The sequence below is a fragment of the Haemorhous mexicanus genome, chromosome 8, assembly GCF_027477595.1.
Source record: "Haemorhous mexicanus isolate bHaeMex1 chromosome 8, bHaeMex1.pri, whole genome shotgun sequence".
Taxonomy (NCBI): Eukaryota; Metazoa; Chordata; class Aves; order Passeriformes; family Fringillidae; genus Haemorhous; species Haemorhous mexicanus.
In genome coordinates this window covers 21,497,232-21,524,357 of record NC_082348.1, presented here as the reverse complement: position 1 = coordinate 21,524,357, position 27,126 = coordinate 21,497,232, and the positions used below count along the sequence as shown (strand labels likewise).

At 39.6% G+C, this 27,126-nt stretch overlaps 1 long non-coding RNA gene across 1 annotated transcript; it reads left to right on the top strand.

Annotated features, from left to right (window-relative positions):
- Positions 1-10,012: 10,012 nt before the first annotated feature.
- Positions 10,013-15,958, top strand: LOC132330265 (uncharacterized). The gene is made up of 3 exons (XR_009487256.1): positions 10,013-10,145; positions 14,929-15,073; positions 15,883-15,958. It is a non-coding gene; the product is annotated as an uncharacterized LOC132330265 (long non-coding RNA).
- The last annotated feature ends 11,168 nt before the right edge of the window (positions 15,959-27,126 follow it).

The following is a 27,126-nucleotide window of genomic DNA, read 5'->3' as shown; positions in this document are numbered from 1 at the left end:
TTTAAAGCAGCAATGTTTTATTTTTATTTTCCAAGATCTGGTGTGGCAGCAATAACCTGTATGGAATGGCTCCCATGCTCCTTCTGCTCTTGTCTGCAAGTTGTTCTTGCATAGGCAGGTAAAGATGAGTCAAATATTCCCCAGATTTTTGTCAGAAGAAATAGATTCTGATACATGCAGCAGGCCAGAGAAAGAGCAGTTCTGCCTGTATTAAGTGTTGGTTTGCATTGCAAAACAGGAGATACTTTTGCCAGTTTACAGTGGTAAAACTGGTGGTGCCACAGATCAAAGGACACCATCTGCTCAGTGCAGAGGGGGAAAGGAGGCACCCCCAGGGCTGTGGTTGAAGGGAAAAAATATGAAGTCTTAGAGCCAAACCAAAAAATGCTTGCCTGAGTGAGGTCTTCAGGACTGGGCCCTCTGGGAAATGCACACTGGTGGATGCTCACTCTTACTCTTGGTTGTAGAGCAAGATCAAGGCTTGTGCTACAGCTTTAATTTCACCTGTGGTGGGTGTACACCATGAGCCTTTTTCCCACTAAAGCATCTGTGATTTTGAGTTTCTGAATTTGTTTTGACTCTCTTTTCAGAATTACTGTGCATCCTTAAATGCCATTAATTCTGGATTGATTTGTACTTATTAAAATCTAAGCATCTCTCAGGAGACTCCAGGTAGATTGCTAGAAAGTGCCTTTCCAAAATAAAACTTCCTTGTTTTTGAAAAGACTGACTGCTGAGAGAAGAATATGTGTGGTTTTTGTAGCAGAAGTTCCACAGAAAGCCAGTTCACAAATGAAATTGTCCTCAGATACAGTGGATCAAGAAATCACACATACAGCCTTCTACTGCTGAGCCTGGAAACCTGCTGTTAGTGACAAACTTGAGTGGTAGGCCCATATTACAGGTCTAGCTCAAACTTGTTTGCTCACTTTTTGTATGATAGGTGCATTTCAACTGATGGGGGCTCAAAGTTTTTGTTAATGTTAGTGTAAATATCATCTGCTGTACCAACAGCATTTTTTCTGTTATAGAAGTTTAAAAGAAGTTCATTAATATCTTGGCAGAAAATGCAGCATGGGGAGCTTCTGACACCCTGGGACCCTTGTGGGATTCTGTTAGTTCCCATGCAAACCTGAAAACTGAGCCACAGCAACGATGGGTTCTGGTAGAATAATGCAAGGCTGCTTGCCTCAGTGGGCAGGTGAAGCCTCATTCTCCGTGCATCTCTGCTGTGTCCAAGGGCAGCTGATGTGCTGGACTTGAAGTCACTATTTTCTTGTTGCAGAAGAGTGTACTGCATGTGCACGGCTGTGTATTTGCTCTCACAGTTGTGGTTTTCTCACTTCCAATCATTCTGTTTGTGGTAGCGATCGCTTCTCGGTAACCTGCTGGTGACCCTGGGATAATCACCTTTAATTGCTTTGGTAAACATGGGATCAGATCATTTGTGGGTGATTAGTGGGTGTGGAAATGCAAGGAGGCTGATAACTTTGGCCATGTGTGCAAATACACACGCGTGGGAGCGGGCAGTTTGTGCTTCTGCTCCTCTCTTAAAATGTTTGGCATCACTGCAGCAAAAAGTGGGAGATTGGGATCAGCGTGATGGGTCAGAGCAGCTGTGATGATGGCTTCAAAAGAAGGAATCAGACTAAAATCACTGAAAATCTAGGTCAGCATCTCAAATCACCTTATGAATATCACTGCTGCTGTTCAGCAGCTTACAATATCTATTTAACCCAGCCTGAGGTTTATTTAATTAGAGTGTTTCTTTTAATGGTTTGTAAGTACTAAAGGACGTGAATTTTATCAATTCTCTCACGTGTGGGTGCATACAGTGAGCACTTTGTGTGTCTTCCATTGCAGACCCAAATGCTATATTTTAGATCCTTGATTATAGTGTGGTTAATGGATCAGCAGTACTTCTGCTGCATTAGTAAACGATATTTATTTCTGTATGATCAGCATCCCTTTGGGTCTGAACACACAAACATGCAAGTTTAAAATTCAATTTTTTTACCACTTGCTTTCCAAGTAATGTTTAATAGAAAGTTACCAATTAACCAGAGCAGTAGGCATGTTTAGGTTCAAATATAGGACATTTGATGTCATAAAAAGAGTTACAAATGCTCTTTGCATATCATTAGCCTTGTGCTCAGGCCCTAATATTTCAAACACTTGGATACATATTAAATCAAGGGAAATATTCATCTATGAAATGTTAAGCAAATGCATAAATGTCTTTGCAGGATTGGGAAGTAATTAAGTGGAACCTTAAAAAATACCATTATGATCTTATCTAATCTAAAAGCATGCAGTATTAATGCTTGCTGTTTTAGTGGGTTGTACAAGCACCACTTCCACAAACACTTGTGGGTATGAAATGGGTATTTGCAAGAAAAATACTCAGAGGCTGGTTTAATAGATTTCACATTTTTGGCTTCAGTATTAAAATGTGCTGTTACCACATTAATTTCCATCTAAGTGAACAGTAGCAGCATGCTGCTGTTTCAGTGTGTAGAAGCTTGGTGGCAGATTTTTTCATCAGTGGCCAGGAGCTATTTCCTTGTTATTACATTGAATTAAAAACAGATTAAAAATGAAGCACCACTGCTTGCTGTAGAGAGACAGTTTGTCGTGCTACCAGTGTTAAGGTACTCTTATTTATTCTGAAGAGCTAGGAGTTAAACACTCTGCAAAAGAGGTCTGGGGGAGATGGCCAAAGTTACCCTGTCAAGAGCAGCAATGTATCCAGGACAGCTGTGCTACTCCACCGATTGGGCTTGCAGGTTTTTCTCTCTCATTTGCTCAGAAGTATTTTTTTTTCACCTGTTTTAAATTTATTATTGGCATCTGCTCCCATTTTTGATGTTGTATGATCTTTGGTTAAGTAGTGTGCTATGAATGCAATATTGTATTTCAGATGGTAATGGTAAGATTTCTTTTGAATACTTATTAATTGTCTCCTTAAATGGCCACCTTGAGGATGCACCCACTTGTGTCTGGTGGGTGTAGTACATCAGCCATTAAAAACACCTTCACCTGAAAAAGTACAACTTTTGAGTTCTAGCAGTGGCCAAGCATTTGGTTTATGTCTTCTGTTTTGTTCTGTTTTTAAAGAAATAGGTGGTGTTGTCTCTTGCAAATTCTGATTCAAAGGAATCTGGCTGAAGTCATGGCCCCATAATTGAAATGCCTGTGGATTATCAATGTGTCCACAGTTGTCTTTCCACTATTAACTGCACATGTTAGAAATGTGGTATTGCATTTATACAGTTAAAAACAGGATCAAATATTTTCTAAGTGTTCTGTGTTCAAAATAAGGCAGCTGATGATTGCAGGTTTTACCTCCCAATACCTACAAGTGTCATTGCATGACACATTTACACTTGTTCAAATGAATCATGCCTTTTTTGTTTAAAAAATGTGCCATTTGTGTCTGCATTCCTGCTACTAACAACATCGTTAAAGTTTTTTGCAAATCTTGTAATAAGGAAAAAAACCAGTGTTCAAGATGCATTTCAGATATTCTGGGCTGTATTTTCCTGAAAAAAACCCATTATTCCAGACAGAGCAGTGTAACTCTTCTGAGGAAGTTTTCCCCTAAATCACAGCAGTAAACACTCCTTTTCATTTCCCATTCCACCAGCACTGTTCCTGGAGAGCTTCTGGTAAGCCCAGGCTTATTAGGCACTGAGCAGAACTGAAATTTTTCTGAGACACTGCCCATGAGACAAACAGAACATCTTCCCTGAGAGACATCAGGGTCATGGCAGTAGCTAAAATTCATTCTCTTACTCAACATTATAATATTTTTTCAATAACAATCTGGTTCTCTTCAATAATGTACCTAAATAAAAAATATCTTTTATAATTTCTGATTTATTTCAAATAATCACTTTTATTTCAACTAAATTTAAAATAATACAAATTTTAAAAAATTTCAAAGGGTCAGTGTCTGAAAAAAAATCTAATTGTGAAAGTTTTTTGGAACTGTCAGTAAGACTGAAATAGCTAAAATGAAAATTTTCAGCCAACTTGAGTTTATTTTCAAAATCTGAAAAAAACTAAGATGCAAAGGAATGACTCTCCAGATGTCACTTGTACTCAATAGGTATATTTACCATTACTGAACATTGTAAGTACTGGTTTGAGAATGCTCAGTATATTGAAAAGGTTGTAACCAAAACCCAAATCCTACAAGGATCTCAGAACCCATGTTTAGTATTTAGGTATTAATTCTAACTGGCACAAAAGGGAATGTATCCTGGATTGATCAATGTTTGTGTTGTTGACAAAACTGATTTTTCTATCAGAAGTTGACAGGTCATCAAAACAGATTTTTTTTGGTTAATAGAAATTTTTTTCTTTGATTAAATGTTGCCAAAAAGTTAGTCCATGTATCAAATGTTTTTTGTTTTGTTTTGTTTGGGTTTTTTGTTTGTTTGTTAGAGTAAGAGAAATTAACAGCAATAAGAATGAGATACCCATTTAGAGAGTCAGTTATCAGTTCACATCTTGATTGACTTGGTTTTTGCTAGGGTTTATTTTAGTGTTTAATAGAGAATAGTTTCAAAACCTCAATATTTTTCATAAAACTGCTGGTTTTCAGCTCTCTTAAGGTTTGAGGGTTCTGAGTAAGTAAAAGGTATTCTCAAGCTTATAAGACAGGAGTGAATGTGTTTATAGATGCCCTTGAGGATCACATTGTGCAGCAAGGATTGGTGAAGTGAATAATCAAAACATAGAAACATTTGAATGCACAGACTAAATTCTGGGTGTGTGTCCTAAGACCTGCTTAAGGATTTGACTTGTAAGTGTTGTAAACTAACTAATATTAAATGAAATTTGAACTTGATTGAGTCTCAGCATGGAGATGCCAACATTCAAATTGATTCATTAGCTGACTTGATTTCTCTGATAAAATTTACTAGCAGGCACAGTCAGAAGACTTATCCTGGATGATGTTCATGTCGTTAACAGGAACTACCACTGGCAACATGCACACAAAAAAAGAGAAAAGAATAGAAAATTTAAAACACTGCAGTTATTAAAAAAAAAAAAAAAGGGCAAATCTGACATGTTAATATATTGTTATTTTTGCTTTCCTTATCACTTTACAACCAGGGTAATGGCCAGAAGGCAACACAATGGAAGTTTTTGTGGAGCAGGGCATGCCTGCCTCAAGGAGCCAGTGTGCCAAGAGAGGCACACACCAAGTGAAGCTAACATACTGGGTGAATTATGTGTCCCATCACACCAATGGCTGCAGAGCAATAAAACCACCCCAAGTGTTCTAGTTACAATCAATTACATCATGCTTTAATCACATTTTAATGATGTATTAACCAAGATTTCAACAGCAATTAGTTTAATGGGTGTTTGCTTTTTTTAAACTATTTTAACTGTGCCTATATCCAGTAAGATTAAGAAAAAAATAAAGCATTGATTGTGACCTCCTTCTTCTGCAGCAATTTGGCATGATGGGACTGAAAAAGGAGATTTTTTCAGTTACTGAGTATTCATGACTGTTAAGTTAATAACACGCTATGCAATTATATACTGCAAGATTCTTCTCATCCACAACAATCCTGCAAAATCTAACACACTAAACTGGAAATAATTATTGCATCTCACATCCTTTAGGGCAGAAAGTAATACACTGGCTATTGCTATCTATGCAAAGATAAAAAAAAAAAAAACAGATTAAAATTGTTAATCATGCTAATCTTTAATAGAAGGGTTTAGAAAACTTCTGTGGCTGCCTGCAATTTCCCCATTGATACATATTTTCCATGTAGAAAACTGACAAACGTCTCTGGAAATCCAGCTCCCTTTAAAGCACTCCTAAGGATATTAACAGATAAAGAAAAGAGATTTCACAGCAAAACCCACATAAAAACCAATATTAGGAATGATACCAAACTTAAAGAATGTTGTAAAATGAGCATGGAAAAATGTACAAAATGAATTCATGCCCATTTACATGCTTTCAGTCAGGCTACCAGATAACAAAGCCTCTGTCTTTGTGTTAACACTGCAGATTAGGTCAAGTTTTTACCCCTCTGAGCTCTTTTCCTGTAAATGACGGGTTTTGATGTGAAACAAGCAACATGTCAAAGCAAGTTGAAAGATGTAGGCATTTTATGCCATGTCACAATGACAGGCCGGTGAATATTTGGGCCATTAGGGGCTTATTAGTGAATAAATGACCAGATGGTTCAGTGATGCACAGAGATGGACAGAACTGGATGCTACTAATCAGCACTGTCTGTACTTGATGTCAAATCACATGACACAGTAACCCATGGATACCGAATAAAAGTTACCATTAGCAAGTCAATTTGATATCTGTGTGGTGTAAACAGACTTATAACTGCACTTCAGAGCTGCCTGTTGTTAAGAAGAAATAATGGTAGGGTATTTAAATAAACACACTCTATCTTATCAAGTTATGATAAATATAAATAGAATTTCAATTCCCAGCACCTCTTTTTTATTTTGAAGGAACTGTGGAAGCATTTACATATTAGCCAATCTCCACAGACAAAAAGGCTGGGCTGGAAATGCTGTAAAAGAGAAGCAAGAGGCACATTCTTCAAACACCATGGTTAGCAAGAGATGCTTTGTTTGTGCATTTGTGACAGAAATGCAAACTTTGAGAACAGGACCCATTTTCTGGGGGGAGGTTGTTTGCGTTTTTGTGTGTTCATACTTTGATTTTTTTTTTACTGATGTTGATATATGTTTGCATGCTGCTACCTTAGATTTTTACCACGATTTAAAAATTTATTTTGACAAACCCTTGTAAGCAAGTAATTTCTAAAGCATTGCACCAGGGTTAGAAGCTTTGGGCATTTGGTAAGGACCAGGTTCTGAGCCAGGAGCTGATCTTGAACCACTCTGCAGAGTAAGCAGTGCCAGTCTGAATGGAAGGGGTTGAGCTAAGGCTGGTGTTGGGGGAGGCTTCATTGCTGCACTAAATCTCCATGAGCCTAAACTAAAAGGAAGTTTTCCCCTGAATTTGGGGAAGTACGTTTAAGGATTGTAGAGATTTGGGCTGTCCTCATCTCTGAGCCCATGACAAACATCTTAGCAATGCACTTTTTTGAGGTAGAAATACTTGCACATCTGAGGGCTGCTTTACTCCTTTCTTATGGTTCTTCATAGCAAATGAGAACAAGCATGGCATTAGGACTGGTGATTTTTGATGGTGTACTAATGTGGCTGAGAAGGTGTTTTGAAATGGTGACTAAAACTTCCTTAATTCTTGTCTGAAGAATCAGATGTAGCTGTATGGGACCCTTTTCTATGACAGTCACATAGGAATTTTACATAGTGGGTGAACAATGTAACAATATTTTGTGGCCTTAGTTGTGTTTAATTGTGAGTTACCCTTGATCCTGATTTTCTCTCTTGCATATCCTTTGGGAAAGAACATGGGAAAAATCTTATGGTAGGAGTGGTCATGAAACTTGCTGTTCTCATGATTAAATAAGGAATCAAGGAAGAATTAGGCAAGTCCAATAAAAGAAGTACTTCCATGCAAGCTGCCAGAAGTATGCTTGCATTTGTGAAAGTACAAAATTCACTAAAAACTTGGATTAACAAGAAATACAGCAGGATGGCTTAAAATTGGGAAATGTATTGCCTTTTTAAAAAATCCCTGTTGTGGCATGAATGTGTTTTTCTATAAAAGGCCCAAAGATAATAAAATAGTAAGAATAAATTACACAACATTGTCCTTCAGGAACATAGTGCTGGAGTGCTTGCATGGCTGTAGCAATTGCTGCAACACTGCATTAGGTAAAACCTGGTATTTTTAATGCCTCTGAGCCAGTGATGGTCTGAAGATGCCTTGAGCAAGAGTGAAAGGAAACAGGACACACAAGAAGGGATCCTTTGCCTGGAATTCAAGGTTTTGTGATGTTATGGAGGCTGAAATCCAAGATGGATTAGGGAAGTTTGTGGGAGAGCTCAGCAGCAGTTATTAAGAACGATGGATTAGGATCATCCTCCAGCTCATGGAACTCCTACACAATCCATTGCTGGAGCCTGGGAAGGACAACCATGCCAAGGGTGCTCTTAGGTCTTGCTGTTCTTCACTTTTCTCAACTCACCTAACACAAAGCAAGGTACAGGTAAAATGCATAAAATAGCATAGATTTGTAAAAACCAAAAACTTGAAAACACTGTTTACAAATGTTTACAAAAGGCAAAAATTATGACAAAACTGAAAAAAAAAGAGAAAATTCTGGGTAGATTTGCTTAAACTAAGATCACAGCCAATGGCTTATCCCTGTCTCTGTGAGATCTGGAACACTGACTCCAGGGACAGAGATATGAAATTCAGTTCCATATAATTTCCTGTGAAAATTTTTGTTCTGTTGTGACTATTCCAAAGCAACAGGTCTCTGAGCAGTTTGACTGAGGTGAAGGTGAATCCTAGCAACCCTCTGGCTGGTGAGAGGAGGAGGAAGAAAAAGAAAAACTATCCAAAACACACCTCCCAGGGGCCCAACAGAAAAAACATAGCCAAAACCACAGAGAAGTTGAAGCATCCTCACAAAGAAGTTGAAAATTCAGCTGTATATTTAGCAATGTGTAAGTAATAAATGTCCAAAGATTAGACAAATATTTTGGAGGACAAATCTCATGGAACACAAACAGCTTTAGAGAAAGATTATAAAGAAGGTATTAAGTAATTGTATGTCTTAGTGGAGATGGAAAAAAATCTGCCTGCCTGCTTAATGCCCATTTCTGTTCCTATTGCAGTCAATTGGAGTTTTGACATTGCCTTCTGTGGAAAAAGCTTGACCCTGTATTTAGTGCATTACATTGAATAATTGCTACATACCTGCAGAATGACAATGGGAAAAAAAAATGCTTTTGACCTGCTGCCTCTGGTGGCTTTGTAAGTTTGCTGAGGATGCAGCAGCTTCATATAAGCTGCTGCTTATTTACTAATTAATTTACCTGTGAGTATATGAATAGCTCTCATGCAGTGGTTTCCTAGCAATTCAGTTCTGATATGCATCCTTTGTTTTCTGTGACAGGATGTGTGGGTGACTGGGTGTGCATGACCACAGGCTTCCCTGTCATCAAATGTGGGGATAATTTTCATCATTACCTGTTCTTTTAGCAAATTAATTTGAGCAAGTCTCCTATTTGTCTTATACCTTCAGAGGTTTGGGATTTGAGTCAAACTCCTATCAGAAAAGCAAAGCAGATGATCATTACATCTCTATTCCATATCTGAGTCAGTTTTATGAAATTTATAGAGGAAGGGTTTTTAACACTTAAAGAAACGTGACAGCTTAATTCTACCTTGACAGAGAGGGTATTGGTTAGTGTCACTAACTAGCAACCTCTCTCTTCTGACCACCAAGTTCTAGTCATGAAATGATTTCAGCACCAAAATTTGCAATTGTTTCTGTTTTGTGAATGTGCACCTGTGGATCAGGTAAGCTCATGTAGGAAATCCTGCTGGGTCTGTGTGGCAAGGTTTGGGTAGTGGTGGGGGGGGGGCTACAGGGGTGGCTTCTGTGAGAAGCTGCTAGAACCTTCCCTGTATCCAGTGAAGCCAATGCCAGCTGGCTCCAAGAGAGATTACCTGGAAGCTATTGCAGCCCAAGAAGAGAGGAGTGAGAATATGTGAGAGGAGCACCTCTGCAGGCACCCAGGTCTGCAAAGGAGAGAGAGGAGATGCTCCAGGCAGAGCTTGCCCTGCAGCCCCTGGAGGACCTCACCCTGGGGCAGCTGGATTCCTGACCTGGTGGGGGACCCATGCTGGAGCAGCCTGTTTCTGGAGGAGTAAAAGTTTCAATACTAATTTTCACCTAGGCTGGGGCATTTTATACCTGAAAATATCAATTTCAGAGTAAAAGGCCAATGAAATATATGAAGGAACCAAATGGGAAACAAAAAGTTCACTATTTTCTCTTTCTTATTCTGTTCTTTTTCTCTGTCCTCTTCTTCAACCCCTCAATTTTCTTCTCTACTGACCAGGAATTATGAGGAAACAAGCCTGACTATGGAAAGGTGTCCCTTTTCTGCCTTTTTCGTGTGGACAGACAAACTGTGAGTGAAATACCTCCACAGCAAGAGTAAAGATACCTGGAAATCTCTTCTTTTATGACCATGTGCAGGTGAGAACCCAAAGCACTACCAAAACAGGCAAAATATTTTTCCATTATTTCCTATTCACGTTGGAGACGAGTCCTTGGTTGTCAGCAGGCGAAAGAGAAGAGAGCTGGAGAGCCCTGCTCCCACAGGAGAAAAAGAGGAGAGGGAATTTTCCTCCCTGTTAGCATCAGAGATGCTGTGGCCATGCCCCTTCTGTGTTGAACACTAACTCTGAAGCAATGCATTAGGGCTTTGTGCAGACAGTTCAGTGCAGGAGAGCAAGAGGCTTACTCAGCTCTTGGTACCAACTTTCCATCCAAAGGAAAAGCAGCAGGCTGTTCTGTAATGGCTCAAAATTTAGATGCAATATGAGTATTTTCTTCAAACACTGCAGCTCCTGAATATGGACTGAGGCACAAAAGGCTCCTCCCTGTTCACTCAATTTAAATTTATATTTTTTTACTGCTTTCTGATTTTATAGGCACACCACTTTCAGCAAGCGTTGTTAAAGAGCTTCAGGTGCCTCAGTTCTTCCTAAATGTGTTAAACATTTGAAAAGAAATATTCAGATTATCATAAAATGTTTAAACATCTCTGAATTTATTGTAGGTTTGAAATACTCAATATTTACAATCTGGGAGTAGTATTGGTTCCTACCTTTAAATAGCTCCATGGTTTAAAACAAATATTTTGGAGAAATCTCAAAAAAAGAGTTTGACTTCATTTCCTATAGAAAACACTTATTTTATATCCAAAGAAGTATCCATTTGCATCAAGCCTTATGAAATTATAATATTGTTTTCACTGGTTATGACTTGGCTCTAAGATATTAATAGTACCATGTTCAGAAAATAGCCTAAAATTCTGATTTACAATGAGCAAGGCATTTAGGTGTTAGGATGGATGCCTCTTGTAATAAATATCTTTAACAGATAACCTATCAAGAAATACAATAAATCTAAAATAAAAAAAGCAGCCATACGTGTAGTGGTAACTCATCTTAAATATGTCTAACAGCAGATAACTTCAGCTTTTAAAAAATTGCTTTTGGTTTTCTTATCCAAACAGATGCTTTCACTAGTCTGAGTCACAAAGAGGTCAATTTATTAGTTTTTCACTGTTGGAGATGCTGCATGGTTAGAACTGCTTTCCCACAGACTGACTCTAACACCTGTGTTTGCAGAAATCTAGATGTGAATTCTGCTGGCAGAATTGTTTTTGGTTTTGGAACAGATTGAGGGGAGGAAAAACACCATCTCTTCCAGTGATGGTGATGATGATAACATGGAATGCAACTGAAAATTCATTGAACTTTGGTTTTGCTTGAGTTGCAAGGTATGGTTCCTTTGCCTGAAGTGTCCATTTGTTGTTCCAAACGCATAAAACAAGTGTGCTCGTAATTCAGAGGAAAGTGCAAAAGTTATATTTATACTGCAACATTTTGGAAAGGCAAATCTAAATACTGCATGTTCCAGTACTCTGTTCAAAGCTTCTAACTTTGTTCAGAGTCCTTTGCAGACCCCAGGACGTGAGAAGGGAGCCTATCTTCCTGCACAGGTATGCCAATGAGAAAACATGGGAAAAAGCCCCCAAGATGCAGCCAGTGCCAGGGTACTGCTGCAGAGCAGAGCTGTGAGCCTTGTCCATGATCCTGATGATTTTCTTCACTTCACTAAAATGATTGGAAAACAGCAAAGAAATGTTGGGAATTAAAATGAGTCAAAAAGGAAAGCATGGTTTTGCTGTAGTGCTAATAAGGCTCTTCTGCTGTGATGACTCCTGTTTTGTCCTGCAGTCCCTTGGACATGAGTGAGTTCTCACAAGTCCTTAAGTTTTTACTTTATTTTTTTTTAGAATAACTAGGTGTTAGCAAAGTTATTTTAACAATATGCTTGCCTGGGGTATTTTGGGCAATATCTGTGGGCAGGCAGTGAAGTCAAATAATGCCAAAGATTGCCTCTAAGGTAGGAGGAAAAAAATCCTTTCCTGTATCTCTTTTTTTTTTTTTCTTTTTTCCAAGAGAAAACATGGAATCATTTTTAAATTCAGAGGGATTTTGAGACTGAGCTGTAAAATCCTGGGGTATATGTGTGAAATAATCTACCAACTAAAAGCTATGGGCTGGTCAGCTGACCTACAACCCCTGCTACTCTGCTACTCTCCAGTGTGCAGTAGTGTATGATTCATATGCACTTAGATCTGACTGTGTTCATCTTCGAAATAATCACTTCATTCTAGATAAATGTATTCAGTGCTGTGACTACTCCATCCATCATATTAGGTAGGGCTGTGCAGCTGAATGCAGCTCTATTCCAAATAATGATGGTCTCTAATATTTTCCTGAAAATGTGGGTAATTTATTATCATGGGCTAATTATGCCCAATACGGCTGCAGGCTGACATTTATTGCAAGAGGTGGGCTGAAGGGAGCCAGGAGGTATTGCATTGTCACCAGAGCAGTTTCTGGGAAGAAATTTAGCTGCTTGTCCAGCATTTCTGTCAGAGCTCTGGGAAGCATTTCCATTCCTGCAGTGTGCTGGATGAACTTGCTTCTCCCCTGCTTCAGACAGGATTGATGGTTACCCATAGATTCCCTTGGTTAGGGATCACAGAGCTCCTTCTCTCCCCACACGTGCTCCTGGTAGGAGAAGCACAGCTGCTTTGTTTCAATGGCAGGCACATTCCTGCCTAAATCAGCCTAAATAGTGACCTGATTTGCAGATCCCCACTCCTATGGCCTTGGTTTCTTGTCCAAGTGGCAACGTTTGACCATTTCTCTTCCCCATCTCTGAATGCACAGGCAGGGACACAAAGCAGTAAACTCCTGGTTTATAGACATCTGCTTCTCATCTGTGAAAAATACAGCTTTCTGTGCCTGCCCAGGAAAACTCAGGTCCTTTCTTCAGTATGCGATCTCGCAGGCAGAAAGAAGAAATGTCACCTGTTCTTTCTACTGTGATGTAAACATTTCTTTGGGATGTTTCTCTTTTCCATTGCTGCTTTTGCTTGGAAATTAATAGCTGAGGAAAACATTTTAATGGCTGTGCAATAAGTTTTGGTTCATCATAGGAATTTACTGCAGGATAGCTCTACCCAGCTCAGATCAATGATAATTACTCATGGACTTCAGTGGGAATGAACACTGCCTCTATTTTTTATTATCTATGCATGAAATAGCTCCATTTGCTGAATTCTTTAATCCCATATTTTTGTTTACACTTCTCTTTTTGTGAGTGTCATACAACTATGACCAAAGCATCCCTAAGAAGGTTATCAGAGCCTTCCCAAAATTGTTAAAATGCCTTTCAGGTCACATCTGTGACTGTTATTTTCTAGGTAAAATAACTCAACCCCCCGTGGCTTTTCTTACACCTGAGTTTCTAGAGACCTGATATAACCTTTGTTCCTTTGTTGGCCTATGGTGCAGCCTTTGCAGGGCAGCACAGCTCTGCAAACAGGCCTGGATGAGCTCCACATGGCTTACAGCTATGAAAGATCTTCTTCTGTAGAAGGTCTGTCATCTCCTGCCTATTGCTTTGTCCCCTTGCTAATGCCACTTGATGTTTGCCCCTGCCTGCTGCTGTGGGCTAGGTTGGTGGTTTCAGGGATTTTTCTACAAAAACTCCTCAAAGTTGTCAGCTGTGTAAGGGTGCTTCACCCAGGAATGGACTCAGCCATTTTGCCAGCAGGAAATTTTTATGCTGGGTAGTGCTGAGAAACAGAAAACATATTAGTTAAAGTGCTTTGTGAAAATACTGCTCTTAGTGAAAGCAACCACTGCAGAGTAGGCAATGATTCTGAACTGTGAAAGGATATTTGAGGCCAATGAATAAAAAGGCATCATTTTAGCCTTTCATTTTGTCAAAACCAAAACTATAGAAAGCTTTTCCCATTATTTTTGTCTTTGTGGAGCCATTCAAAAGCAGCAATAGCATCAGTAGAGTGTACAACTGCTTTATTAGAGGTCAGAGGTGGTTGATTTCGAGGTTCACTAAAGGTGAACAGTCAAGACAGTAGAGACCATCCTTTGATTGTCAGATTGGAGAGATGCTCAGAAAACTACACAATTAATAACTTCTGAGCCAGTGATTAATTTGCTGAGACTTTAGGCAGAACTATCTGTTATTTAATTATCTTTGAAGACCAAAATAAGCTTGGGGTTTATAAGCAGGTTACATATGTTTGAGGTGGATTAAGGGGAAATGTTCCTCCTTGATTTCATGATTTCTACTGGGAACCAAAAAGCAGATTCACTTTTAGCCCAATTAAGTGTGTTAATGTAATTATTGGAGTTTAGAGTTCCCTGCTGTCATATGTGGGGTTTCCTGGGGCACCTGTGGTCCAGGACTTGTGTGAATGGTTCTCTCCAAGCAAGGCAGTGCCTTCCCCTCTCCACCTCTGATAAATGGTAAAAACAACAGCTCCTTAAAATCTTCTAAAGTCTTGGTGAGATTGAAAAGCTTTGTCCAGGCTAAGTAAAAGGAAGAAGCAATTATCTGAATGAAGAAAGGTGTGCAAGGCAACATCTGGGATGAATCTTCCTATTTATAACATATCAATGTCATATGGAGGAGTGAAGTTTAGCACTCAGCCACTGATTTGAGGCAGGGGCACTTGATGTGCTGTCAGCAAGCACACAAGACTGCTTGGGATGGCTTTGGTTTGCCTTTTTTCTGTAGGTAGTGTTACCCCTAGATATGACTGAGGAAGCAAGTAATTTATTTTCAAAACACTGCATATCCAGCAATTTTTAATTTTCCTTTTTCAGCTTCATTCGGTTTCATCAACCTACAATTTCCATTTCAGGGAAGCAAAAGGTCTGTGGAGGATGAGTTGAAAGGTGCTGGATGGCTGTGCCAGTGGTGCCTCCAGTGTGTCTCCTTGGCCCTGGAGACAGGGGTTCACCTGGAGGTTGAGAGAGGAGGTTCCTGTAAGCCTGGAACTGTGGCAGGTGAGCAGGCAGCATGGGGGTGGGGGGCACTGCAGGCTGGGATGGAATGGGGTGTCCTGAGAGCTGGCTGTAGCCCTGGATTTACAGGCCATTTTCTCACTGTATGGTTCATTTTTTGATTCTTGGTTTTCATTGAAATAAACAATTGCAAGTAATGAACTTAAAGTCCATCCAGAACTGTGAGACTCCTGATAAAAATGTGCAGTTTCCACAAGATCTGAAGTACCACACACAGATTTATATCAAACCATACTACACAGTAATCTTTAAACCTTCCTGCCTGTTTAGAAAAGTAATACATTCTGTTTCTTATTGTTTGTATGATGCTCTCAACTGCAAAAGAGAAGGGATATAGGAATATGTACGAGCTAATGGCAAACTTTAAGTACTGTATCAATAAAGGCACTAAAGAGGTGATAGAAAATAAAAGAGACAAGGTCCTTTCTATTGATTGAGGAAAAAAACCCAAAAAATGCTTGGGCTTAGGTGGGCTGGGAAATTTGTCCTTTGGTCCTCTATGTTATTTCATGGGTATAAGACACACACCAGTAACCATTAGACTGCTGCTCTTCGGTCAAATTTTACTTTATACTTTTCTTTCAAATCTTCTCAAAGTAGACTGTGAAACCTAGTAATGCTTTCTTTTTCCATGTATCTGTTGAAACATTTGGAAGCATAACCAATGCAAGAAATTCTTTGTAAAGACACAGAATAAAAATACTTGCTTGTAGTAATTCCTTACATTGGGCTGGCAGGAGGAAAACCTCCCAGTTAGTGGCAAGAAGTTTCTTTTCTATGTCTATCTCCAGATTCCAGGAATCTGGTGTTGCTCCTCCCTGTATGCTGTTAAATAAAAGACCATTAAGGAAACCATCATTACTGCAGGTAAACTAAAAAATCATTAGACTTACACCAACGCCAAATGTGAAAAAAATTAAGTTAATGGCTCTTTAGGTGACATTGTTTACCAAGAATTATAATTTACTTGTGTTTTTGTCAATTTAATTAATTGAGTAGGTAATTAAATATTGTCTATAGGAAGCTGCCATGCAAAAAAAAAAAAAAAAATCAGTTTACTGCAATCCCCCCTTTTTTAAAATGAATTTCATTGCCCTCAAATAAAGAACGTGTTTGTGTTTGTTTCCTCTGTTTAAATTCTGCTTCCTCCTTGTGAAACTGTTAATATGGTAGAGCCCTGCTCTGAAATTGCCCACAAACTCTTAAAAACATAGCTAATTACAGATAGCCCAATTTAAACTTTACAGCATTCTTGATACATTCAGAATGTATGGAAGGTGGTTTATGCCAGCCAGCAGGATCACCTTGTACTTGTGTAAATCTGGAGATGAAGCAAGGAGGACTCCTTCTGCTGACAGAAAGTGAGGCTCACTAAGTACAAGTGGGAAGAAAAAGAAATGGTGGTGTTAGTGCATTAAATTTTTTGTAATAAACACTGGTCTTGGTTATGGATATTCCTCTGCTGTGGAGTGCTGTGCAGGGCTAGAGTGGACAGAAGGGCTGTAAGCACATTGTATCATATTCCAGCAGCATCAGCAAGTAACTTGCACCTACTAATGGTTTGCTTGCATATTACTTCAGGAAAGTTCTGGGGGTCGTTCCTGGGAGTTCTGTGGAGCTGGGCACGGAGACTGGAGAAAAATGGAGCTGGGAAAGCAGCAAAACTGGGCCATGCTCTGGTATCCAGCAGCCTTTGGCGGGGCACTCAAGATGGATGTTTTTTAAATTCCACTCTATAAAGGAAGTAAAAATGATGTATCTTTACTGCTTGTAGGAGAAAAGACTTCATTGTCAGGTATCACTGCTAAAGGCTTTAGTGGTGCAGAGATGCTGTGCAGTGTGGCAGGAAAGTGCTGTGTAAAGGGGCAGGATCTGGCAGCCAGCTTAGGCTCATTTCTGTCATAAGAGCTCAGGATCACAGGAAATTGTAGTGTCTGAAGATCTGTAAGGACATTGAATTTATTCTGACATCCTACTATTTGAAGCTGTTTTCTTAATTCCATCAACAACTTAAAATTGCTTAGCATTTCAACTCAGGGAAAATTACATAATTTTTACAACTCTTCCCAAGATTTGTCAAAACTGTTGAATATGGGTCTGCCAAACTGGCCTGCAGCAGATGTTGATAAGGAGAAGTGCCAGTCTGTGAGTCTCTGTTGTCCATGGGTCCATGACAAGAAGCTGTTGGCTGAGGATTGCTCCTGCACAGAGCAAAGAAGTGCTGCCTTCTCTTACTGCCCCGACCCACACACCCAACCTCTTTTTTCTCTGCTCTTCTGGGAAGGACGAGGAGACTTCCTCCAGCCCCAAGAAGGCATCCCCAGGGACAAGAAGGAAGTCCTGAAACTGCTGAGCTCCTGTGCAAAGTCCAGCTGTCCTGTGCTGAGATCATCCTAAGATTGATGCAGAAAGGCTGCCACTCAATGAGAAGTGCAAGGTGCTGCACTTGGGAAGGAGGATCAAGGCTGTGACAGCCTGGAGGGAAAGAAACCAGGGCATTGAATGACTTCTGTTTGCTTCTGCAGATAGAAACGATTTTGGAGAGATGCATTTTGCACAGGAACCTCCTGATGTTTTCTCTTGACCTCTCAGAAGTTCTGCTTGGGAAATGAAATGTAAAACACCTTTATCTTGTTGTATGTCATTTCCTAAGTGACAGCTGATTACATTTTAGGAATGTTTTCTCATTTTCTGAATTAAATCAGTTTGGCATTCTGTAGCAGACAGTACTCATTAACCTTTTAAAGATTGCCAAACTAGCTTGAAGCATTCAATGGAGGAAAAAAAAGAAAAGGAAAATCCCCTCTGTTAAACATACTTTTAATCTGATGCTTCTGAAGCAACAGGCAACAAAGTCTAGGTATTCTTGCTGTAATGTATTAGATGTGACACTGGTTTATACTCGAGCAGATTTGAAGAGGGTACAAATATGAACCAAGCTTGTGATGTACGGTAGGAATGTAATTTATCTTCTTATCAAAGTTTGACGTTAAGAATGATACTGATTTCCATGATTAATGATTCCATATAACTCTTCTAGACTGTTGAGAAGGAGAAAATAAAAGTCCACTTTCTGAGCCTCACTAAGCACACGTGGCAGAAACCAGATGAGGAGTTGCAAGATCTCAAACCACTGGTGCTGATGAATCCATGAATACGTAAGTAGAACTAAATGAGAAACTTAATGTGATTCCCCAGGTTTTTTGCTTCCCTTACCCCCACCAGCCCTCAAAATACATTATGGATAGTGACTGCATAATATTCAAGCCATGACTATTGCTAAAAAGTACTTATTGAGTTGGTGAGTGAGGGGAAATTTTTCAAAATGCTGGTACTATATGTATGCTTCCAATGTTTGTGTGTCTGAGCAGCTTCTATGTTATTTATCTTGTTAGTCTCTGCAATAACTGTTGGTCCATAATTCTTCAGTCTATAAAGACTTCATAATATCCCTGTTTTGGGAAGGCTCAGTAATAAACTAAAGCTACACAAATTAATCTGTTACTTCATTTATATCTTACACAAGTACCTTGTGAAGCAGAAAAGGTCTGTAGCCACATCCCCTGATAATGTTGCTCTTCCATGCAGGGCATGTGTGAGCCATCACAAAATGGCATCTGGACATGTTTTGGTGGGCTCTTTGGCTAATTAGGTCTTAAAACAACATGGTTAAATCCCTGGCACAGCCCTTCTCACAAGACAGGAAACTGGCTCAGACCCATTACTTTGGGGACCAATCAATAGGGATCAATTCCTGCAGTGTGGGGCTAGAATGTTCCCAAATCCAGACTTCTCACCCAGGGGGATTTCTCCCAAATCCACTTTCTGGTAGCTTTGCTACCTTGCAATGCAATGAAGGCAGCTACATGATCATTTGGCTCACTGGGAGTGCAGTACTTAGAGATGAGTGTGCTGGTGCCTTGGTATCAGCCAGCTGGCCGTAAGAAAGGCAGCCAAGGCAACTGGAGACCAGCTCAGAGAAATCCCTCTCCTTCCCACAGCTTCTGGCAAGATGGAGAGCTGTCCTCAGTAGATCCATGGCAGGAGCTGTGCCATTTTAAGATACCTTCTCTGCTGTACCTCCCAGCCCATTTTTCCTCTTCTGAAGGTAAAATAAAAGGCAAAAACCATAAAACTGTGAAGATGTTAAAGCTTGTTCCTCACATTCCCCCCAAACCAGCTTGGAATAAAAAAATAAAAGAATGTAAAGGATACCAGTGTTCCATCCATTCAGCATTGCCAGAGTAAAGATGTGTCCTTTGGCTTTTTAGGAGGTTTCCATTTAAACAGCAGCCATTACCACCAATACTTATTTAGAGGGTAGGGTGAGATTTTTTTTGTGTGCTGCTGAAAGAGCCACACTACACACTGAAAAAGTAGGAACTCTTGTAATTAAAGGAGGTTTTATGGTTCCTTTAAATTGTGCCCTGGTGAAACAGTTGTGTGGAAAACCCTAAGACACGGAATTGCAAATTAAATCTTTATAGGAAATGTCCCTGCAAATAGAAGATGTATTTTAACTTGGAGTAAGCTCAGTATAACCACAGTCATATGGACTGAACATCAGCAAGGCAAGTATTGCTGGGGATTGTGAGCTTTTCAACTCTGTTGTAGGTAACTTCTCACACCAGCAGTGAGTCATGCCTAATGTGCATTGGATTTAGATCAAATTTACTGAAGGGAAATGTGGTGCACACAGCCCACCCCCCACTCCCTTGTACCTGCATATTGAATGCCTGGCCACCACAGAGGAAAAGAGGTGAGGGCAGATTCCTTGAGGCTTGTTTTCCTGCTTGATGGCACAAATTTCACTGGGTTCATATGAAGGTCCTGTCAAGCAATGGCTCTTAGCAATGAGCTTAGATGGAGTTTCTGGCCCCCAGAACACATCAGCTAACTAGTATTTAAACATCTGTGTAGCAAAGGCTATATATGTATGAATTAATTGTTATATTGAAATTATTTTCAACTCATAACATTTAATTTTATATTTTTTCAAGAATTTCTGATCTCTCAAGACAAGTGCTGTTTAAAAAAATATCTATTCATGCACACACTTATGTAACAGGAATATACAGGTTAGAATTTCTCTCCTTGCCTTAAAAACCACAAAGGAATGGGAAAAAAAAATTGTATATGTACAGTGTCCACGCAGTAAAAGCAATTAACAATTTAGAGCATTTTGAGGCAGAGGAGCCCAAAATGGGGGAAGAACTGAAAAACTGCATCCAGCATAGACACAGAGCTCAGCCCACGCTGTGGGTGCCGTAGTCCCAGCAGTTTGTGTCCCCACACCTTCTCTAGGGACAGAGCTTGCCTGAATAAGCAGAAGGCACACACAGTTATCTTTCTAGAGCCTGGTTAAGAAAGCAATCCATCCTCTGATGTTGTTTCTAATTTGTCCCATCCTGAGACTAATGTACAGGCCCTGTCCATACCAACTGTGCTCCATGGGGCTGTCCTTCCCAGTCCCTCTGCACCGGGGCTCCATGGACATACAGGGAAGGTCTGGCTGTGGAACCAATGCTGCAAGATGCTTTAAAGAAGATAGTGTTAATTTCTTAAATATGTTTCACCTTTCCACATGCGTGGGGCTTCCTAACTGGCAGCCTTTGGATTTTGTTGGTTCTGGCTGCACACCTGCGCCTGTCTGTGCATTAAACCTTGACTGTAGGACTCTCGTCACAAATGAACTGTCAAATCATTACTACGTTTGATGCAGCATAATCTGTCTTGAAACTAGAATTGGTCCATCCAGGCTCAAATTTCACTTGCTACTGAGGCTAATATGCTGTTTTGAATATGCATTCATGGAGACTCGCATCCATTGGGATCCAGAGGGAGTACAAGCTAAGAGCAGATTTTCTGAATTAGCATGTCGAGAGGGAAGGGTCTTTCATTTAGACTGCTGCAGATGCCTCTCCCTCTTGTTCATTACAATTGCATTTCATCAGCTTTATGATGTCCACATGTCAATTGAGTGTGAGGATTTTGCACACAAAAGAGCCTCAGGGAAAACGACTTCACTAGCTAATCAGCTGATTATCATACCTCAAATGGGCTGCAGTGTGCTGCTCCAAATACTATATCAGCGAGAGTGGAATTGAAGATTAAGACAGCAAAAAGAAAGCTCTACAGCCCAGTTTAAAGAAATCAAACAGGAATTTGTCAGGGATAGAAAGAAGCAAATATAGCCAGGACAAGTGCCTTGAAAATATCCCGAGGCTGATTAAAAAAAATAACAAATGCCTTTCTTCAAAAGGTGTTGGGGGGTGAAAGGTTAATTAACTGTATTATCTGCCTGTTTATGCCCAGCTGTGTAAAGCTCAATAACACAAGCTCCCACCCTGGTTTTAACATTGCATCCAAGAACCAAGACCAGTTGCAAGAACAGCCTCTCCTAATAATTTAATTAGCCTCTGAACAAGCTGGATGCTCACAGCAAAGCAGACTTGCTCTCACAGCCTCCCTTTATGTGGATCTCTGTTCTTTTTGGATCTGCTGTCTGGATGGGGTTCTTAGAGACCAATTTCAATAAAAGATCCAAACAGTAATGAAGAGGCTGCCGTGGAGTCTCGCACAACAGCTCCTGGTTGCTCGTATGTATGGATTCCTCCAGCCCATGAATACAGATCTATAAGAAGCACCATTTAATGGTTAGCGTGGGCTTTCACTTTTTGTCTGAAATTTACCAAAGTTTTATCCCAGCTCCCAGGAGTCCTCCCCAAGTCTATCTAAAATGCAGTTAGAGCAGAGGCTGTCTTTTGCTTCACAGAGCGTCTGCCTTATGCTTTCATCAGAGTAGTCTAACTCACACAGATGCACTATTTAACAATGCCATCCCCTGCTTTCATCAGAAGGGGGAAGGTTGCAGAGCTGAGCCCTGAAGAATAAGGGGGGCAGGTCCCCTGTGATCGGCGCAAGCTGAACATCGGTGCCAGTTTCCATCTGTCATGATAGCCTATCTCCGAACCTTCAATCTGTCAAAAGCTTGCTGCCTAGCTGAAGGCTCCAGGAGATTTGGTGCACTAAACACATTTGACAACAGCATTATCACTGCAAGGAGCCCAGCAAAATGCCATCAATGTGTTAATTGTAGCCGCCTATGTAAAATGTCACTTCCCATATCATTTTACAGCAGCTTTGCCTATTTTGCAGCTCCTAATTTTCCACCCTTTATAAATACGTGGATTGTTCATGTGGAAATGTGGTTCTTTTTCATGTCAGCTATAGTTTGTTGGTTTTTTTTCCCCCCCTCCTTAAATGGAGGTATAATTTGGGTCTAATACATTGCTCCAAGAAAGCAGCAGTATCTGTGGAAAAATAAATAAAAAGCATTCATGGAAATGAATTGTCTGTACGTTGCTGCTGTTCTAATTTTATATCTCAATGGAGATTTATTTCTGGGTTTGTACATTCTTTAGTGCATAAATGATTCATTTTGCTGCTGTTGCTGCAAACTCCCTTTATCGAGTGCATGGTATTTTTACATTCCTGAGAGTTTTCCTCCACCATGATGCAAGAACACTTTTGTAATGATAAACATGAGAGTACAGCATAAATAAATGAAAAATCCCCCTTGAAGGTATGAATGTGCTTTTTAGCACCCAAGTAACTAATATTCAATTTCTGGTACAACCACTGCCAGGTGTTAAATTTCTCTAGTTACTGTCACTAATGCAAATTAGATTCTTTTTGCGCTCGTAAAAAATCAAATCCACATTAGAAATTAGCTATAAAATGTAATGACTTAAATGCTATAGTGTTTTACAAATCTCCCTGCATTTCTATAGCAGATAATGCTATAAAACTAGGAAAGGATAATAAAATATGGTAGAAAGTTGGGTTATTTAAAGGTCTATTGTGACTGCTTATTCAGGGATTTGATGTATTATTTTGCTTTCTTCCCTTGTTGGTTGAAATAAGCATGCTTATGATTTCATTTCTTTACCAGATTAGATGTAATCAGAGCTCTCCTTTGAATTTCATGTTACCCTAGCTGCAAAGGCAGTTTGTATTATTGGAAAATATCATGTAGTGAAGTTTAAAATATGCTTGCAACTTTTAATCATTGGAATTGTAAATGTGTCTGAGAGCTGTTAAGAAAGTTGCAGCGATCTTAGTAGTAGTTGCAATACTGAGCTATATGGGGCTCTGTGACAATTTTCTAAAGAGATTCTTTTCTCCCCCAGCCCCCACAGATCTTTCAAAAACTCTGGTAAAAATAACTAATCAATGTTTATTCTTTTATATACTGTGGTAAAGGCTTTAAAAATGGTGAACAGCAGAAATTGTGTTTGCCAACCTTTAAATCCAAGAAAATATTGCCTATGCAAAATGCCCATTTTGTCATCTCTTGCCAAGTATTTAATTTAAGGTATTAAAATTACGGTAAAACTCTTAAATCCTAGGTGTGTAGCATATTTCCTGCATACTAAAGGAAGTTTTAATTAAAATTACCATTTTTGAATTGTTGCATTAGTACAAAGTGAATTCAAGCTCTGCAGTTCACATTCTGCCTCTTTTCCATAGGAAGCATAAAAGAATTCACACAGTCCCCCTGCAGTCATTGCCATGGGATGTGACCAGGGCACAGCAATTTCTCTGCAGGGCTCAGGCCCCCCCACTTTAGGAGACATTTTCCCTGTCTATTTCCTGTGTTCCCAAAACAAAAGTCACAGAGAGGTGAAGTATTTTTGTCCCACATACAACCTGTTATGCATCCCAGTTCTCATTTCATAATTGGGAATTGGATAGTCCCACTCCAGGTCCCACTTATGCTGGATCTGAGCATAAGTGTATGGACTGGCACAAATCCAGTTAGGAAGACTGGTAGAAATTCCTTTTTGGAGTAAAGGTGATGTGAGTGCAATGCTCAGTCTTGAGTTACTGTGCTAAAACAATTAGCTTTGTTACCTGCAACTGGACAAGAGGTGAGAGAGGAGAAATATGGCTTTGACAGCCAGCTGGCAGAGTGTTGTTTTTTTTGAGAATGGTCCTGTGCAAGATAGAGACTCTGGCAAAGCTGCTGAACAGGTATCATTGCTGTTGCACAGTTTCACAGTTAACAGTCCATTCTGGCATCTAAAATCTGTGTCACACAGCCCTTTTTCTTGAATTCCAGGTTTTCAAAAGTGACTAGGAAGAGGAAAGAGTGAGAGATTAGTTTGGGAGTCCCAGCCTTCCTTAGAAAGTGCTCTGGACCTTCTCTCCAAAACTCATCAGAAGCGCTGCAGGTACAACAAGTAAAAATGTGTGCCTTGAAAATCATGGTACAAAGATTCCCTGTCAAAGCAGGGAATGTGCACTCCTTGGGCACCTGGCTGGGGAGTATCAGGTACTTCATCCCCAGCAGTACAGGCATGGAATATTGATGGAAAATACATCTTTAAAATAGTAATTTAGAACAAAAGAAAAAGGTGCTGAAACGCAAGGGGCAGTACCTGCTATGGCAAGCTCTTGGTTCCACCATCAAGAGTGGTTTAAGGGCTGAGGATGGGCAGAGCACTGCTCTGTGCCAGCTTTTCCTGCTGACCCATTTAGCCCCAGCCATACCAGTAAGTGATCTTGGTGAATTGTATGAAAATGCAAAACACAAGAATGCTTTGGTTTTGTTTGTTTGTAATTTAAATCTTTCCAGAAATTTCCAGTAAAAGCACAGCCCCTACATTTCCACATCAGAACACCATCAGTCAACGTCTCACTCCTACATGTTGAGTCCAAGGAAAGCTTGCAAGACATACACTTATCTCAGACAGTTTGTGTGTATGGCCCCAAATTAAGTAATTAAGTAATTGTACCACGCAATGTGATCAAAAGCTATTGAGAAGTCCAGAGCTGAAATCTAATGTGCTGCAAAACCTGTCACCAAATGTAACTGGTGTTAAATAACCTTGGGGTTTTCTGTATTCCCAGCATCACACAATCCTGTTTAGGCAGCTGAAAAGGTAAATACCAGAAATTATTCTGTTCCTGACTGCTCAGCTCAAAAGGACTGCACGAGAAAGCATCTGTATTTCCAGCAGACAAAAGTGCTTGAATTCTTCTGTAATTTCTCTGACAGTTTTCATTTATACATTCAGCCCCCATGTATGCCTTCCAGGTACTGAGATGCTGCAAAATTAAAACTGAAATCAGCACAAGTGGTTATTCAGATTAGATTGCTTTATCCTAGCCAAACTTTTCTAATACTAATTAGCAGTTTCAAATATATCTTGTCAAGGCAGGTCCTTAGCTGACACCTTGCTGCATGTCCTCAGTGGGCCTGAGGTACCAAGAATTTGTCCTGCCTTGTAACTAAGTTTTGCAAGATTCTCTAGCAGTCAGGATTTAGCTCACACTGCAAGAAATAGAAGCCTAATTTTTCTGCATGTATTTGAGTCTCAGCCTCCAGAAGCTTGAGCAATGGGTCTTCAGAAAACGTTTCTGTTCTGCTCAATATCTAATGTGTAGTCTTTCTATTTGCAGTGCCATAAACATGCAAAGAGGGAGACAATATTTTCCTGTGATTGTCTGGGGTTAGTTTCTCTGCTGCAAATGTTGAAATCTTATTTCCTAATTTTTACAGATATTGTAACAGATTGAAAAATAGGCACTTCTGTTGTTAATGGAAGGTAAGGAAGTTTTCAGCCATAAAAAGAAAAAAAAATAGAAATTTAAATAACAGTTAACAGAACCCTAATTGTAAAAATAATGCAGTCATAGTAAGAAATATGAAATAATAGCACATTATATTCTGCCCAAATTAAATGAATGGATAACACTTGCATTTTAAACAGCAGACATTCTATTTGTTATTTTTTATTTAACAGTTATATGTTAGTGAATGACTTTGTATAACATATATGCCTGCAAAAAACAGACTCTTTGAAGAGCCTGAAAAACAGGGAAATGGCACCTTTCTCAGAGTATTCAGCTGGACTGTTATTTCTGAGTTATAAAGAAAGTTATTATTTTTATCTGAAGGGATACCCAAATGTTTTTGTCAAAAATCAATCACCTTCTAACAAACACATTGTTTACTTTGAGGCAGCAAAGATAAAGAGTAAGCAAGATGAACAAACACATGATCAGAGGTGAGATCTTTCTGTTTATATTCGCTGTACTGATGTCACTGAGGCAGTATTAGGCAGATGCCATTGGGTCACCTAATCCTAATTTGGTTTCTGGACAGAATCAGGGGTTCAGCACCACAGAAGTCACTGGGGTGGCAACTTCCAGTTCAGTATAGATGGCACATGAGTCTGAACTGGAAGGCTTGGTTCTGAAAAGTAAATTCTTCCCTCACCAAAGCCAATGGGAGTTTCATCACTGACTTTATGGGAACAACCTCACCGTGGTGAATCTTGGGCAATTTCTGGATTCTTTGAAACTCGGGGGGAAAAGGGTTACACATGCTTTAACAGTCAGGACCTGTGCTGAGCAGTGAGGAGAGAGACAGCCCTAGAAAGCAGAGATCTGCTATTATGTTTTACATGAGTTGTCATTAAGACTTCATCTTCACTGAAATGAGATTTTTGTACTCTATTTTCTTTCACCCCTTTTCTTAAATTTACTTTAACGTTGCAGAAACTGCTTTTTTTTCAAAGCTCACTAATGATAGCATGGAAAAAGGAGATCTTTACTTTCATACCTCCTTATAGGCAGTTTTGCAAGATAACAATATACATGTTTAGCATTGCTGCCCATGACAGTCTTTGTTATCTACTGAGCAGAATGTTATTTTTCCAGCAACATATAAAAGCAGGCAAATGGCTGCTCATCATCTTCTTTTCAAGAATGTTTTACATACAATTCTCTCCTGGCTAATAGCTCCTTCTATTGTCCATGACTTATCATTGTCAGGATTCTGTGCATTTCATCCTTATCTCTTTTGCTGGAAATCTGACCATTTTCAAAGGATAGGCTGAATATAAATAGCCCATGCAGTATAGTCTCATGTAGAGTAAAGCACATACTCTTTTAGAACGTATAAGAATATTTCTTTCCCTGGTATGTTTTTGCTCCAACTCTTTCCTTTTCTCTTCCTCTGTCTC